Source organism: Lates calcarifer, linkage group LG11 (assembly GCF_001640805.2).
Source record: "Lates calcarifer isolate ASB-BC8 linkage group LG11, TLL_Latcal_v3, whole genome shotgun sequence".
Taxonomy (NCBI): Eukaryota; Metazoa; Chordata; class Actinopteri; family Centropomidae; genus Lates; species Lates calcarifer.
Genome location: NC_066843.1, coordinates 13,645,365 through 13,660,506, shown reverse-complemented (window position 1 = coordinate 13,660,506; position 15,142 = coordinate 13,645,365). Strand labels below are relative to the sequence as shown.

Here is a 15,142-nt window from a genome sequence, read left to right as displayed (position 1 = left end):
ATTCAGTGTATTTTAATTTAGCAGTTTGGGACAGAGTGTGTTTGCCTTTATAAATCATACATTGTCAGAATAGAAATAAGAAAATGTGGTGTTAGAAAATGTCCTGTTTTTGATATGTTTCAAGCAAACCAGAACAGACTTTTTGTTTGTGGGCCACTCCCTCCTCATGACATCCTGATGCAAATCTTCAGTCTGTGCAGTGTACTTCTGTCCTGCTGACTGGTCTTGTACTTTATGTGGAGCATCAGAGGTCACAGCCTCAGGATGAGGAACACACTCACTCTTCTGCTGGTTGCTCTCTCTCTGCTCTGTGAGTTCTCCTGCTTCTTGATGTTTCATCTTTTATCAGACAACATTGACTGATGGTCAGTCAGTGATACCAGAAAACCTCCCAGATGACTGTCTCACTTTGTTCTGTGGTCTCTCTCTCCTTTCATCTCATCAGGTTGTACAGGTCAGAGAATGGAGTCCATTCCTTCCCTCCTTCCTTCAGTGGTGAAAAGGCCTGGGGAGACTCTCAGTCTCTCCTGCAGAGGATCTGGCTTCACATTTGTCTGCTGTGTGATGCACTGGATTAAACAACCTGCAGGAAAACCACTGGAAGTGATAGGGAGCGGCTACTCTGATGCTAGTAAAACACTTATTCCAGCAGTGTGAGAGGAGGTGCAGAGATCAGTAGGGATGGCAGCAGCAGCATGATGTATCTGAGACTGTCCAACTTAAGTGAGTGAGTTCAGAGTTAGTGTGAAAAAAGGTTACTAATTAGGATAATAAAAATAGAAATCTTTTATGACATATTTTCTTGTATCAGCAGCACTGTCCTTTACTACCTTACCTGTAGGTGATGTTCTTCTTCTCATGAATTACACACTGCCACCTGCAAATCCATACAGTATAGAAATTTAATGATGATTACCTCAACAATGTGAAGAAAGTAAAAGTGTTGTTTTGCCTTGGTTAAGCCTTGTTACTGAAACAAGAACAGAGTACATCTTAGCAATCATGTGTTGCTGCCCTATATGTCAACAGGTATAAAGGCCATGAATATGTATTTATAAATAGTCCTCCTTGTGTGTTGCCCTATAAGGAAGCAAAGTGTGTGTGTCAGTGAGAGGACAGAAGAGCTCACATCAGTTCAGCTTCAACATCAACCATGTTCTCTGTAGCTCTGATACTGCTGCTGGCAGCTGGATCCTGTGAGGAGCTTTCAGTGGATTCACACAAATAAACACATTAGAAACACTGAATAGTCAGATGAATGATGGAGATAATGTTGATTTCTGTTTCCACAGGTGTGTACAGTATTGATCTCATCCAGCCAGAGTCAAAGGTTGTGCAGCCTGGACAGTCTTTGACCATCACCTGTCAGGTCTCTGGTTATTCTCTGACTGATGGCAGCTATGCTACAGGTTGAAGGAAAACTGATGGACTGGATTCTGCACAAATACTCAAAACACATGACACACTGACATATTTTAACATGTTCAGACTTTAAATACAAACCACGTGACAGCCACCAAAAATAATTTATTTCATGTAAATGTTCAAGTCAGTGTCCTGCTTTTGTCTGTTATGTGATTATTCCCAATACAAACCTGATTGATGCTTGACATCTTCTTACAGGGCTTAACAGTCTTTTTTTGTCTTTGTTTTATTTCAACATATTCATTTACTTGGCAGATGTTTTCTTCCAATAAAACTGAATGAATAAAAATTAGTTTTATTGTTATCAACAATTGATTTCTGAGTTTAACAAACTGGATGATGGCTGAGTTGAATCTCTCTCCTCCCTGTGAGGAGGAGTCAATGCAAAACTCAGATGTCTTCCACCTCTACTTATCTGACTGTAGAGAGGATGACAGAGAACAGTGGACACACAGGCGTGTCTTTCTGCTTGTTGCTTTGCTTTTGAGAAATTCAGTAAAGGCATTTGAAGGTGTATTACACAAGAGGAGCATGAAATGAGCAGCTGGTCTTCATCAATGCAGAAATTTGGGTTGAACCAGGACCAACTGCAGCAGATGATAATGGTCGCTTTTGGCTGATCTCTTTATGGCAGTCGGCCGACAACGCCACGGTCTCTGCAATGAAGATGTAATCAATGCTCTGCTCCGCCCTCCTGCCCCAAGTCCATGCCAAACCATTTTCATCACCACTGAAATGATTTCTACTCCTGACACCGAGACACCGTTCTCTTTATCATGGATATACAAAACATCTACTCACATAAATGCATATACACATATGTACACACTTGAAACACACCACGTGTGACACAGAAAAACTCTCACACTCATGTATGTACACACTCACGCAGGCCTAATTTGCTGCTTGTTGGACCAAAGTGAAGCTGTCTGCGAGGCAAATCTCACAGTTTAACCAGAATGTCATGGCTGACACTTGACACTCATTAACGGTTAATGGTGAAGTAGGAAAGAGAGAAGAAGGAAGAACAGCAGATGAAGATGTGATTGAGGAGAAGGAGAAGCGGTAGAAATAAAACAGAAAGAAGAGGAGCAGAGGCTGTGGATGGGAACTGGTGCAAAGGCAAGAGAGGAGATATATGAAGAGATGAAGTGAAGTAAATAGAGGACTAGCTTGAGGAAGGTGGGTGTTTTCAAAGTTTTTGGAGAAGGAACTGGAGGAAGAGGAGGAGCGATTAGAATAGAGAGGAAGTAGGACTATAAGGTGAAGAAGAAATGAGGGAAGAAAATTACATTTTTCCAGAGGTATATATAAGATTAGTGGTGAAATAACTGCCTGAAAATATGCAATATGGGGACTGTGTCCTATCAGTATCTGGCTCCAGGATAGGTTAACTCAATTGGTTGCCAGTTAGGACAAAAGAGCATGAAGGCCACTGCATTTCTTTCTTTTCTTTAACAGGGAGGATGTTTGGATCTGTCTGCATGTTAAACTAACAAAGGATATCCTAACTACTGACTCTAACATTAACAAATCATCACCAAAATAATAACTTAACCAGTAATGAAGCACCAACACAACAATACAGGAAATAAATAAAAGCTATTTCATAAAATAAACTAAGGCAAACTCACATTGGTCATTTACTTGATCCAGACTGGTAGGATGGGGCCTCCCCATGAGGCTGGCCAAGTTCTTTGTTAAGGCAGGGAAAGGAAGTAGCTCAGGTAAACTGGTTTCCTTTCCTGGGTAGAGCCACAGGCAGCAGCACCAATGGCAATGAACGTTTGGTACCAATAATTGTGATTCATGTAACTAAGTCATATAAATTTTCTATTTTTGCAAAAGAATGAAAGAAAAAGTGCAAGAACAATTACGAAGCAAACAAAAATAAAATCTACGTTTTTAAGTCGTGCTGGTTATTTATTCATTTAGGCCAATTTATACTAATCTCCATACTGTACATTCATTTTGGCCATTTATCTTCTGACATTCTTGTAAAATGTAATATTTCAAATCTCTCAAAGTTTGACGAGGCACCCAACATTTCTGTAGGGGCAAAGTTTTGTTTTTTACAACCCTCCGTGATTCTTAAATGCATCACCGCATGCGCATGCGCTTTGACTATAAAAGTGACGTCAGACGCCAATGTTTGCACGCCATGGCGAGCTCAGCTCGGTGTCAGAGGCGTCATGGCGGGGTCGAAATTTAAAACCCCGGGTTTTTGTCAGCGAAACTGCCCTTGTCTGCAAAAGTTTCTGAAAGTTAAGAGACACCGGGACGATCGCGTCCAACAACAGGAGGAGCTCAGAAACTTATTCAGAAAGGTAAGAGATGCCTCTAATTTGACCGCGAGTTAGTGTGGAATTAATGTCATTGTCGGCAGGTGTGTCGGCGCGTGTCAGGCTTGGAAAGTTGGTAACTTGCTGTGTTTGTGTAGATTAGGATGTTTAACTTTACTGCGCTGTGGGAATGCGGGCTTTTGCAGCATGTTACGTCCTGTTTTTATTAAGTGCCCAAATTGAAATACAAATTCACAGATGGGGGGGGATTAAAAAAATAAAGTCGGAGTGGTGTGTGGGCACTCAGAGGGACAAGGAATGATCCACAGTGTTGTAAACCTTTACTAGTTATGAACGGATTAAATTCAGAAAGAGGTAAAACGCGTTTGGATAAACGCTTGGGGCCTGTATCAACTGCCCAAGCACAATGCAACAGGCCTGGCGGCCTTAAGCGCGCGCACCACGGCAGGTGCGTAAGGGCCTACAGAACGTGAACATAAGCTACTTTTAATTGTTTAGCCTATTTATTAGTTATAGGTGAATATAAAGTGAAAGGGTTTATTGGTTAATACATTCAATCCTGTTTTAATTTTGCAACTCTGTAACAGCTGAGGCTGAATCAAATGGAAAGAGGCCTACACAGGTGGGATTGAGCACCTGCACTGCACCCACCACCAAACTGTAATCCACAGTGAACATTAGTGCATCGAAGTATGTCTGCTAAAGTGCTCTGTCTGACAACCTTATGCATAGGATTCCTACAGAACAGCCTTTTATTAAGATTTAAATCCTTTTTGTTTAACCAGAAACATCACTATATATCACTACCAGACTCCATTAACAGAAATCGCAATTTTATCAAACATAACAGAGTTGCTGGAATACCACCGCCTCAGTCTTTTAGTTTGTTTGTGTCCTTGTGTGATTTAAATAAAAGTAGGCCTACCACACAATAACACAAACTAACTGATTGTGTTTTTTTTTTTTTTTTTTTTAAAGCAACTCTATGTTCTGTGAGATAGAATTCCTGTTTTTGTCAATGGAGCCCAGTAGCAACATACAGCGATGTTTCTGGTTAAACAAAAACGATCTTGCGGTTTAATTAAAAGGCCTAGCTCTGTAGGAATCCTATCCATAATGTTATCAGACTTTTATAAAAGCATTCTGCAGATTTGTGTCCTACTGCTTTAAAATGGCTGCTGGGATTATATGAACTGAAGGAGAACCTCCACACAGCGTGAAGCAGCTGTGGACAACCGATTGTCACAGTCACTCTTTAATTTATAGATGAAGGCAGACTGATTTTATGGAGTCTTGCTTTAACCTGTTAAAACAAACTTAATGGCAGTGAAGTGATTAAGATGGTATATTTACATGGTAAGCGTGATCCTGCTATTGGTTTTCATTTGCCCTACTTTGCTCCTGTTGATGAAATCACCAGTATAAGTGGCATCAGATTGATATTGCACTAGTAACTGACATGGTTTTAAGATGTCCTCTTTTGTAAAAAGGAAAAAAAAAAAAAACTCTTTAGGCAGCTGAGTTATTTGAATGATTATCCCACCTGTTTGTGCCTCTCTACCCACCTCTCCAAAATACCACAAAGATACCAAAGTGAATTGGGTGAATGATAGATTTGTTTTTCTTAACAGGACAATGTCCTCCTGTAAGGTGTGGGGGGAAAAAGATGCCAGGAGAATCTCGTCCTTTAAAATTCACCCAGAAAGGTAAGAATTACTTGGAAAGTAGCTAATAGCCATGAGTTAGCATAGTGACAATGTCATTGCTGTTGTGTTGGTTCCTGTTGGGCTCATGAACTTTAATGTTTAAAGTAACCTGTTTAACAGACCATTGTATCATACAAGTTTCCATAAAGTATGAACCTTTTTGATCACACAACTACTAAAGTGAATTTCAGATTGCTTTTTTTTTTCTTTCCACAGGTAGATCTACGAACCAGTAAGTCTCATTTTAATTTCTCTCTGTGTAGTGGAGGTGCCTAGTCATGGCTGCTGTGCCATACTGTTTCTGTTGAATGAGATTGAAATGTTTTGTATTTGCTTGGCTGCCATGCCATGACTGTGCTTTGTGCTATGCTACTTTTCTTTTTTTGACAATATGATCGTCCGTCTAGCCAACATAGTCTTCGCATCCAATTCGACCATGGCCACCCAATTGTTCACCGGTTTGTCCAAAATGGCCACCCTATTTGCTTCTCTTTGTCTTTCTATTTCCCTTTTCTTTTTTCCTCTCTGTTGAGCAGATAGCTGACCTTTTTAATTGTGTTGGGAGGGATGGCCTTCCAACACAATTTGAACATTTAGTGGTCTTTTGAAGTTTGAATAGTAAGGTTATTTAGAAGATTGCAGAATGGTTGGAAGTAGTTTTTGTTTATTTTCTTAAATAGGTAGTAGGAAAAGACTGGTTATGGTTTTAGCGAGTTTTTGTTAGCTAAGCTAGTGATGGTGGGACCAGGAATAGTGACATGTTTGCTCAGTAATGGATTGGTGTAAAGCCTGAGGGGACTCTCTTAGGACTCTGGAGGATGTTCACGCAGGAAAGATGGCTCACTGGTCCTTGAGTTTTAAATTTCTATCGGCTTGAGTGTATATAAGGCAGGGGAGATTTTGTGTACAATTTGATGAAGCTGTAGTAGATAAGAGTGGAAGGGTTTTGTAATGTTGTTACAAGTCAGTGGTCTCTAATTTGGCCTGTTGGTTATGAAGGTGCTTTGTCTCGGTTGCTATGACTATACAGCGAAGTTTTGATCAATATTTGTGCACTAATGTTTTTCTTTGTAGGTAAATCTACAATTGGTGAGTACCTTTTTTTTTTTTTTATATATATATATATATATATATATTCTTGGGTTGCTGCCATGCCTACTTATCGGTCTCTCTATAGTAGGGCTGAACAATTTATTTTAATCACATTTTATAATATTGAGCTGCATTTTTTTTGCGTATTGTTCAGTCTTACTCTAGATATGTTATATTTGGGCTATTTTAGACTAATAAAATCCTTTAGGGCTGTGTGTGTGTTTCCTTCAGTGAATTCCATTTTCTTGCCAAATGCATTACCACACAAACACATTTATACTGTCAAAACTTATCATTAACACTATTTTGAAAGATTCTACAAATCTATGAACTTACTATTAGGGAGAAAATTTAGCTTTTAATCACACTCTACCTTTTGATTGACCACCCTGGCCATCCGAGCCAGTGAGTCCACGTTTGTCCGTCCAACTTAGCTGCATTTCAGGCTGCGCGTTCGTCCAACTTAGCTGCATTTCAGGCTGCGCGTTCGTCCAACTTAGCTGCATTTCAGGCTGCGCGTTTGTTCAACTTAGCTGCATTTCAGGCCGTGCGTTCATTCAGCTTGGCTGCATTTAAGGCTGTGCTCCTGGTGGATCTACAGTCCACAATAATAAGTGCTGTTTTTTTTTCCCCCTTATGTGCTGGGCTTTGCTTGGCTCCTGTGCCAAAACCAACTAACCAACCAAATTCTATTTCAGCCAACATCCATACTTCAAACACAAGTAAGTGGTCCTTTTTTTTTTTTTTTTTTTTTTTTTTTTTTTTTTTTTTTGCTTGGCTGCCGTGCCACAACTAACTGCTTTCCCTTTCAGCCATCATCCTACAAAAGAAGATTGCGTCTTTGTTTGTTATTTTTTGTTATTATTTTTGGGCCGCCGTGCCATCTCTTGTCTATCCCTCACTGGTTTATCTTGGCCGCTGCGCCCATCTACCGATCTATCCCTTTCTCGTTTATCCAGCTGATATGAACGCCGGTCAGGGTAATGTGCGGTTTGCGTCTTTGTTTGTTATTTTTTTAATTATTTTTGGGCCGCCGTGCCATCTCTTGTCTATCCCTCACTGGTTTATCTTGGCCGCTGCGCCCATCTACCGATCTATCCCTTTCTCGTTCATCCGTGCAACATCGCCGTCGGTCCGTTTGAATTTTGCCCCGTTCGTCCGTCCTTCTAATCATTCAAACATCAAATAGGTGATTATGATTTAGACTGATTATCTGAACATCATAGCTGTCTGGATGATCAATCTAATCCTCTAAAAATCCTTAAATTATGATTAGGCTGATTATCTGAACATCATAGCTGTCTGGATGATCAATCTAATCCTCTAAAACCTAATCTTAACTGTTTTGTTTTTGTTTTTTGTTTTTTTCCCTTTGTAACTGCTGAGCTAATGATGTGAAATAATCAAATGTTAGATCAGAGCTGGGTCAGATATCTCTCATCAGCCTAAACTCATCTATTTCTGTTTTTCCAGCTTTTGGATGACTGCCATGTCATCACTTTCAGCAGCATCTGTCTGCTTCTGTTTTACTTTGTGTTCAAGCATTTCCCCCCATGCGTTCATTATCCATTAGACAACTCTGGCCATTGCGTCTTTGTTTGTTATTTTTTTTTATTATTTTTAGGCCGCCGTGCCATCTCTTGTCTATCCCTCACTGGTTTATCTTGGCCGCCGCGCCCATCTACCGATCTATCCCTTTCTCGTTCATCCATCCAAAATGGCTGCACACCTGCAACAACGTCCACCCAAAATTTATGATTATCCATTCCTCTACCCGTTAGTTCATATACTCGGTTTTGTTTTTCCTGGTGAATCTACGAACAAGTAAGTCCCGGTTTTTTTTCTTAATTGTGGCCGCTGCGCCACCCCTTTCTTTCCTCTCTCACATGAACACGCACACATGCACACACACTGATACTTACCCACTCTCTATCCACTGTCTTTTTCCAATTATCCTGTTGTGTATTGAAGGCCGCTGCGCCTAACACAGACACGCACACATGCACGCACACTGATACTTACATTTTGTGTTTGTCTTGTGTATTAGTCTGTCTGTCTCTTTGTATGACTGACGTCCAAATTGGCTTTAGTGGACTGTCTTTGTCTGTCTTGTGTGTTAGTCTGTCTGTCTCTTTGTGTGACTGGCGTCCAAATTGGCTTTAGCGGACTGTCTTTGTCTGTCTTGTGTGTTCGTCTCAGTCTTTGTATGACTGACGTTCAAAGTGGCTTTAGCGGACTGTCTTTGTCTTGTGTGTTAGTCTGTCTGTCTCTTTGTATGACTGACGTCCAAATTGGCTTTAGCGAACTGTCTTTTTCTGACCAACTGACTGTCAAATTAGCTTTGTCTGACTGAACTGACTAGTTAGAAACCTATATTAGAACGTCAAAGTTAACTCATAGATAATTGGCAATAATACGAAATACATAAGTATCTACAATCCTAATAATATAAATAAAAGGTTTTGAATAACTGTTATTCAGTCTTCAACTCATGACTACACAAGACAGAAATGTCCTGTATGTCTGCCTAAATTGGCTTGGAGCAACTTTGGTGCAACAACCTTTTCCAGGTATATCTACAAAAGTAAGTATCTTTTTTCTAAGTGCTATACAAAGGCAACTTGGCTTGTTTGAGTATCATCTGAAAGGCCTCCTCAGTTCTCATAAGTTGCCTTCGTATAGCACTTGGAAATACCATGACCTGGATGGCTGAGAACCTTAAAACAAGTAAGTATATTTAAAAATTCCCCTCCCCCTCAATCTTAGTGTTTTAGCAAATTCACCATGTCTGTGCTGTCTTGGTCACCCCTATGTCATTTTGTTGGGTTTGTCAGGCTGTCTCTTTGTCTCTTGTCTCTTTATATATTTTTCTAGCGGTCTGTCTCATTTTTGTTTTGTCTGTCTCTTCCTTGTTTCTATCTTAATGAGGCTTTAGCATTGTGCACCACCTAAACGTTCAGGTCACAGATAAAAGTATAAAGTCAGACATTTTGATAGTCGGGTGTCTCCGATGACTGGGGGAAATTCTCTTGGTCCCAAATTGGTTAGGACTGCTAATTAGTTTTTTCTCTTTGCTTACTGTGTACTGTGAAAGTGAGATAAGCGCCAGCTTGCTGTGATTTGGACAGTGTAGTTGTTAGTGTTCATATTAAACAAATTATTGCCAGATCTCTAAGTGGGGTTGTTTTACCTGGTTCCATTATTCTATCATGATCTAGATTGATGTAGATAAATTGCTGCTGTCAATCACTGCCCAAATTTTGATGCCAAATTTATACTGTACTATATGCTTAAGTGGATTTTGAAGGTAAAGGCTGTCCTGTTTCCCTCTGCCAAGTTTAATTCCAACTACAGACTCAAGTAGAACCTTTTGAGTTCAAGTAGGTCCGGCGTCGTTCAGTTTTATATCCGTATTGATATGCGCGACATATTGGGAGGCCTCCCAGCAGGGGAATTTTATCTCACCCCTGCAAAGTATTATGCAACAACGGTATGGTCGCATCAATCGCTGATGAGATGCGCTGCAGCATCCTACACACGTTAAATTGGGCAGGACAGTAGCGCGTTTTGGGTTTGGGAGGGAATAAACCTGGCAGAGAGGGACAACTGAGATACTTCTGATAAGAATCCAAAGAAGCTTCTGGACACCCGATTTGGGTGTATTTCCTTAATTTTCAATCTGCTGGCGATGAGGTTGACAGCAATGATGGCTATGAAAACCAAACTGATCTTTCAAGTGCACTAACTTATCATATCTTACAATTTGTGCTTACTCAGTTACCTGGTATTGACATAATAAGAACTAAAAACTTAATACTGTGTGCTGAATTCCAGAGGTGGTATTGGTGTTGAGGCAGACAGAGGATAGAATTGGAACTCTTTGACTTTGTTTGTAATTAGAGCCAGATGCTGCAGGGAGAGTACTTCTGGTAGATGAAGCATTGCTATTGTTAATGTGGGAAGAGATATTTACATGCAACAGCTGTAGTGTTAAATGAGTAAAATCTTGTATGAAGGGAGACTTCCTTTGTGGGAGATTTACTTCTGATTTCTTTTGTCCCTTTTACTATAACTTTGTCACTTGGATAGTAAAAACTTATAATCAATTGTATAGTGATTTTAGATTATTGTCTTTATTTGACCAATTTGAATGTCATTCTTTCTGCAAGTCCAAGACATGTGGCTGGCACCCTGCTAAGATGACTAAGTGGGATTTGATATATCTGAACTACATGTTAGATGGTTGGATGGCATCTGAAACTCTCTCCCCTGTCACCTTCCCAACCTCAGCTAACAGGTACCTGTGTTACCTGTTGTCTGTAACCTTCCAGAATTGATGATCTGACGGACACACTTCATGCCACAATTGGCCAGCTTGGAGAGTCCTTTAGGATGAGGCTTAGTCCAGTGTCCTGGTTTGTTGCACATGAAGCACCTGTCACCTGGTTGTCTAGACAATGTCTCTCCTCACTCCCGATTCTGTATCCACCCTAAAGTCTCTCTGTCTGCATTAATTCTTGTCTGGCTGCACAGAAACAATCTTACTTCATTGTACTCAGTTCTGCTTCACTTCGTCTGGCTTTTCAACATTCACAGCTGCTCTTGTCACGTCTGGGGTGGTTTCCTAAATTGGCTCTATTGTTTTTAATGTTTTTTGCTAGGATATAGCATTAGACCATTGACAAAGCAGACAATTTGAGGTGTTTGACCATGATTTGTCCAAATGGTTCAATAGACTCTTCAGGACTAGCTCTGAGAGACCCTAACCTGGCAATGCCAGAGTGAGAGCCTAAGTTCTGTTCTGACAGGAACAGCAACATTTGGAGCAAACTTTTGCACATTTTCTCCAAATTTGACAATCACAGCCAGGAATGAGCTAGGACATCTTAATACTACAGAGAACAAGGTAAGCAGAGTCGACTCGTATCACATAAGAAGGCAAGGCTTTTCTCCTTCCCCTTCTTCTCTGTGTGTGAGGACGTCTGTGCTGTAAGTACAATTATTGCACATTTAGACCTTGTTGCCAATCCTGACCTAAAGCTGTTGCTGCAGGTTGTGCAGTTTCCAAAACCAGACAAGGATCCCTCTGGTTTTCTGAATCAGCTGGCCATGGTATGGAATAATGAGCTTATTCAAGACACATTCTACAATTGGACATAATTTTGGCAAGACAGAAAACATGTCTAACATTACCACTTGTGGAGGGTGAGAGTCTGAAGAATTTGGGTGCATCAGGGTCAAGCATTTCAAATTGTATGCTTTGTCAGTGGTCTACAGCCACATCTTACCAAACACATGAAAACGATGCCAAATTAAGAAACTGCTCCCTTTACTGATGTGACAATAACAGCAATTGAATGTTGGAAAGCTTGCATGATGAGAAAAGGAGCTGGGGAAAATGCAGTGGGATTGTTTGATGTGCAACCAAATGAGGGTTGATGTGCGAGAGAGGAACCTTGGGGAAGCTGCAGAATTGGGAGCTGAGGGGGCCTTTGTCAAGACAGCTAGGTGATCGCTGTTTCCTGTGTAGCAAATCAGAACACTGGATTCAGCTTTTTCCTGAATGACTCTCTGAGCTGGCCAGTCAGGGGCGTGATGCATGTCAGCCAGATTGTTGATTCTGGAAAGCTACAGATAATTGGCAACATAGGCACCTGTTAGCTAATGTTGGAAATAAGTGGCAGGGAGGGAGTTTCAGATGCTATCCAGCCATCCAGCATGTAGTTTAGATACGTCAAATCCTGCTTAGTCGTCTAAGCAAGTTGCCAGCTCTGTTTTGGGCCTATAGACATGCTGAATTGCAAATTGAATAGCCAAACAATAGGTGAAATCAAAAGATTAAATGCTACTGTTTTTGTCATCTGAGTGACAAACCTACTATTGTACTGACCCTGAGGACATCTAGTTTAAGGAACTAGGTAAGGTTACATGTAAAACCAGCTACATTGTAATCCTAAGTATTTGGCCCAGCATGACTCAGGGAGAGGACTTTACAGAATTTCCTCCAGTATTATCAGGGAATTCCTGACACCAAAATCCCTTATATAACAAAAAGGTTAGCTGTGGCACTCACATTCTTATTCAGTTCTGACAATCAGTCAGCCTTGTCTCAAGAGTGCTGTCAAATTAAATCCAACACCAATTGGCACCAATCTTTGAAGTAAGCTTCCTAATACACGATTTAATACTTGTGCTGAAAAGGCTAGCCCTTAGATAAATTAGAGAGAAATTACAGGAACAAGAATATGTCTCATTGTAATGTTTTGGATGAATAGTTGGAGGACGCCCAGGCCCATATTGCAGTTGGTTCAGCAGTTTCCTGTGACCCCAGAAAAATCTGAGGGAGGCCGTGACCCAGATAAGCTGCCCTGGACTGGAACAAGAGGAAGACTAGGCTGTACCAAACCCTCTCCGATGACGACGACAACGATGATGATGATGTGTCCATGCCACCTGATCAATGGCTTCAGGTGTGTTTTCTCAGATATTCACCACTTCTCTGTGTTCTTTGATTGCTTTATACTAACTATTATTTTATTTTATATTATTGGAAGATATCCAACCTTCAGGATGCTTTGATTGCCGTGGGCTCGCTTAAGCTGACCAAGCCCTGCAGACTGCCTTGACCTCCTGAGTTCCAGCCCCCAGAAATCTGCAAACCTCTCTGCAAAGTGGCATGCCAGCATTGTACAACTCAGCAGACTAAACACAAACTATGGCCTTTAATGAACAATGTAAACCTGACAAGCTGCATCTTCTTGGAACACAAGTCCTGCAAACTTTTGCACAAACTATGCACTGCCTAACAAGCAATGGACTCCTCCACCCATGTTCCTCAAAGTGCTTAGAGGCTCTTTCTTGCTATCAGGTTCACCACTACTCGACACAACAGACGGACACCCATCTGTGGAAAATGCAACCACAACATAATTGGGAGAAAGACATTCTGTATTTGTGATGATGTTCTGAAGTGGGTATTCCACCCACAGATAATGCACTATAACTCAATTTAAAAGTTATATTGGTCTCTGAAGTACATGTATGCTCCTGTGTTGGATATCAAGTAAAATCATTGCTATTTCCTAATTTGTCTGGTTTGCTGGGATGCATGGCACTGTAAGTAGAGCCCAGATGCTGCAGGGAGAGTACTTCTGGTAGATGATGCAGTGCACATTGTTAATGTGGAGGTGATTTTTACAGGAGACAGCTGTAGTGTTTTAATGAATGAAAGCTTGTATGAAGTGAGATTTACTTCTGATTTCTTTTGTTCCTTTTACTGTAACTTTGTCATCAACTTTGTCACTTGGATAGTGAAAACCTTGTACTCAACTGTATAGTGATTTTAGATTATTTGGTCTTTTTATTTTACTAACTTGCATATCATCTTTCTGCAAGTCCAAGACATGTGGCTGGCAACCTGCTAAGATGACTAAGTGGGATTTGATACATCTGAACTACATGTTAGATGGTTGGATGGCATCTGAAACTCTCTCCCCCCCTCACCTTTCCAACATCAGCTAACGGGTATCTGTGTTACCCTTTGTCTGTAACCTACCAGAATTGATGATCTGACGGACACACTTCATGCCACAATTGGCCAGCTTGGAGAGTCATTTAGGATGAGTCACTTAGTCCAGTGTCCTGGTTTGTTGCACATGAAGCAGCTGTCACCTGGTTGTCTAGACAATGTCTCTCCTCACTCCTGATTCTGTATCCACCCTAAAGTCTCTCTGTCTGCATTAATTCTTGTCTGGCTGCGCATAAACAATCTCACTTCATTGTACTCAGTTCTCCTTTTCTCTTCGTCTGGCTTTTCAACATTCACAGCTGCTCTTGTCACGTCTGGGGTGGCTTCCTAAATTGGCATTATTGTTATATGTGGTAGAATATAGCATTAGACCATTGACAAAGCAGACAGTTTGAGATGTTTGACCGTGATTTGTCCAAATGGTTCAACAGACTCCTCCTCACACCAACCTTAAGTCTATAAATTTGATTTCTGACATGGTTGGGCAGCATGTCTTCAGAACTGGTTCTGAGAGACCCTAACCTGGCAATGCCAGAGTGAGAGCTTAGGTTCTGTCCTGACAGGATCAGCAACATTTGGAGAAAATGTATGCACATTTTCCGCAATTTGGCAATCACAACCAGGAATGAGCTAGGACATCTTAATACTACAGAGAACAAGGTAAACCGAGTCGACTCATATCACATAAGAAGGCAAGGCTTTTCTCCTTCCCCTTCTTCTCTGTGTGTGAGGACGTCTGTGCTGTAAGTACAATTATTACACATTTAGACCATGTTGCTAATCCTGACCTAAAGCTGTAATTGTAGTGGAGTAGTAACTAAAAGGTATTTAAGAAATTGGGAGGAAAAAAATGGCCTACTAGTAAGCGTATAGGCTGTAGGTCCCTACTGGGTTGTGTGCTGTGGTTATGCAGTTTCCAAAACCAGACAAGGATCCCTCTGGTTTTTTGAATCAGCTGGCCATGGTATGCGATAATGAGCTCACTCAAGACACTCTACAATTGGACATAATTTTGGCAAGACTGAAAACATGTCTAACATTACCACTGGATGGTGTGAGTCTGAAGAATTGGGGTGTATCGGGGTCAA

The 15,142-nt window shown here is 40.9% G+C and overlaps 1 long non-coding RNA gene across 1 annotated transcript in view; it reads left to right on the top strand.

Annotated features, from left to right (window-relative positions):
- Window positions 1-1,101: 1,101 nt before the first annotated feature.
- LOC127143016 (uncharacterized) overlaps window positions 1,102-15,142 on the top strand; it is a 33,528-nt gene continuing 19,487 nt past the window's right edge. Inside the window, exons 1-2 of the long non-coding RNA XR_007814159.1 lie at window positions 1,102-1,196; window positions 1,293-1,409. This is a non-coding gene — a long non-coding RNA (uncharacterized LOC127143016). The remainder of the gene's footprint in view (window positions 1,197-1,292; window positions 1,410-15,142) is intronic.